The sequence below is a fragment of the Garra rufa genome, chromosome 2 (genome assembly GCF_049309525.1).
Source record: "Garra rufa chromosome 2, GarRuf1.0, whole genome shotgun sequence".
Classification (NCBI taxonomy): Eukaryota; Metazoa; Chordata; class Actinopteri; order Cypriniformes; family Cyprinidae; genus Garra; species Garra rufa.
The window spans coordinates 7,751,630-7,754,525 of record NC_133362.1 but is presented as its reverse complement, the minus strand read 5'-3'; the positions used below and the strand labels follow the sequence as shown (position 1 = coordinate 7,754,525).

The 2,896-nt window shown below is 27.2% G+C and overlaps 1 protein-coding gene across 1 annotated transcript in view; it reads right to left on the bottom strand.

Annotated features, from left to right (window-relative positions):
• Positions 1–1,163, bottom strand: part of slc29a1a (solute carrier family 29 member 1a) — a 60,020-nt gene extending 58,857 nt beyond the window's left edge. Inside the window, exon 1 of the mRNA XM_073834832.1 lies at positions 1,027–1,163. The gene's annotated coding sequence lies outside the window, so the exon portion shown is untranslated. The remainder of the gene's footprint in view (positions 1–1,026) is intronic.
• Between the last annotated feature and the right edge of the window lie 1,733 nt (positions 1,164–2,896).

Here is a 2,896-nt window from a genome sequence, read left to right as displayed (position 1 = left end):
AATATAAATAATATAAATAAATAAATATAAATTGTAATTTATAAACAGTATAATAAATATTAGAAATAAAATGGTATTATATTTGAATATATTTATTATAATTGATTATATTTAAAATAGTTAAAAAATAATTTGAAATCAATTATATAATCAAATTACATTTTTTATAGTGTTTAAGTGTTTATATATATATACACACACACACACACACACACACACACTCACACACATTCATATATATATATATCTATATATATTCATATATATATATATATATATATATAAAATGGTTTTAATTAAATTATTAATCAAATCAAATTAAATGTATTTTATAGTATTTTATATATATTATGTGTTAAAATATATTACAATATAATTAATTATTACAGAAATATCTAAAATTAATTATATAGAATATAATTATTTAAATATAAATAATTTAACTGTAATTATATGTTTAATTATTTATAAATAAAAGTTTATATATAATAAATATCATAAATCAGGGGTGCCCAACAAATCCTACAAAGTTCAGCTCCAACCCTAATCAAACACACCTGAACCAGCTAATTAATCTCTTAGGTAGCACTTGATAATTAAAGACAGCTGTGTTGGAGCAGGGCTGGAACAAAAGTCTGCAGGTAGGTAGCTCTCCAGGAACAGGGTTGAGCACCCCTGTCATAAATGCTTTATAGTAAACAAATGTTTTATATACATGATGTTTAGAAATAAAAAAATGAATTAAATACAACAGAAATTACTATATTACATTTTAGCCATAGAGAGAGAGAGAGAGAGAGATAGAGAGAGAGAGTAAAACAAATAGTTAAATTATTGATTTTTTAAATCGTTATGCATATAAAAATATAAAATAGTATGCAGTATATAGTGTGCACTAACGCAGTGCGCTAGTATTCCATTCCCACGAAGTGACGCAGTGAGTTGTGAGTCTGTGCTGCATTCCGCAGGATTATTGTGTCAGCTCTCATTGACAAACGTTCACTACAGTGTTGCAGATGTACTTACATTCAGAAACTTGGCCGGTGTTTTTTTCTCGCATTTTCCTGCATGTCCTGCATGTCAGTAGGCAGAGTTTGCAGAATGTTTTCTGTGTGAGTCTCCCACAGCGGTCACAGCTCTGGCCTCATTCATAGTGAATGTGATTCCTGCGCCATTACGAAGCGTGAAGTTGCTCTAAATTCCTCTGAATGAATGGCTCTCTGTCAATAGGTTTCAGCTGGCTAAGCGGCCCATGCTTTACACCGTTATCCGTTTGGGATAAAAAGAGCCACGTCAGTGCAAGTGACATATTGTTTGTTTCTTAAAGAGACAATGTACGCTGGTCTAGCGATCAAAATTGATTTTTTGTGGGAAAGAAGAAATTTAAAAAGTTAATTAGTCGAATACATGAATACTTGAACATACGAACTATTTGCAGGTGTAAAAATAAATACAAAAAAAGGTCGATGAGTGCTGATCTTGGCTGAGCTGTCAATCTGAGCAATCGATCCAATCCAAGCACGCCCATGCTTTAAAAACGGTTTCTGATTGGTCAAATTCCTACCTACTAAACCCACCCACCATATCTGAGATTTCTATTGGTTGAACATCCCGACGTTGGAAAATGACATCGCGATGTAGAGTCCTGGATGCATTAAACTTTAGTATAAATTTGACTACATTCAGCTCTCAAGTGTACTTTTTAATTTGGTCAGGTCTTTACGTAATTTATTCTTATATAATTTATAGTGAAGTTACAATAAAATAATAGATAGTAATTTATAATTTAAAAAAACTTAATTTAAAACGATGCATAATGAATTATTCAATCTTTAAATTATTAAAAAAGGAATAATATTTATTTAATTATTTTTATATGGTATAAATAGTATAAATGATATTAGAAATTAAATGTCATTATTTCGATTCATGAAGTTAATTACAATAAAATAAATTTAAAGAGTTAAAAATAAATCAATAATAGAAATGTATTTCTATTTTTTAGTTATAATATTATAAATATAATTTACAATATTATAAATTTTAAAATAAATAATTGCAATATAATTCTTTTTTATATATAAAAATATATTTGAATATACTAAAGTTTAAATGCAAAATTATGTATATATATATATATATAACTTTGTATTTAAAAATATAGTTGAAATATATATTTAGAAATGTAATGTAATAAATTGTAACATTAATAGTACATAATATTATAAAAATATTATAAAATGCTGAATTATATTCAAAATGTTAAATAAAACTATTTTGTGGTTAAAAATATTTAAATATATATTTAGAAATGTAATTAAGTTGTAATATTATAAGGCTTTATAATGAATTAATACTTAAAATATAATTCTATTTTTATATTTTATTCTAATTTTAATAAATATATTATGAATTAATGGCTTTAATGAAATTATGTCACAGCTATCAGGATGAGGAGTGTAGAAGTAGGAGCAGAAACCGGAGTAAATGAAAACACTAATATTTATTGAAAAACCAACGATGAACATGGAGTCAAAACAAACTGAAATAACATTTATCGATGGACACTGGGGTGTGAACTAACAGACTTAAATACACAGAAAACGGGGCATGGTGACAAACGAGATAACAAGGGGGAAATACAAATATGGGCAAGACTATACCAAATCAATACAAAACCAAAGGGGACAACACGGACTAAACCAAATGCATAGGAAACATAGGGGGAAAGACACTAGGAAAACAGAACAGACAAGACTAAATCCTGACAAATTAATTGTAAATTCATAAATTATTATTCAAATCTAATTATTATGATTTCTATAGTAGACAAATATTATGTCTGTGTGTGTGTGTGTGTGTGTGTGTGTGTGTTTGTGTGTGTGTGTGTGTGTGT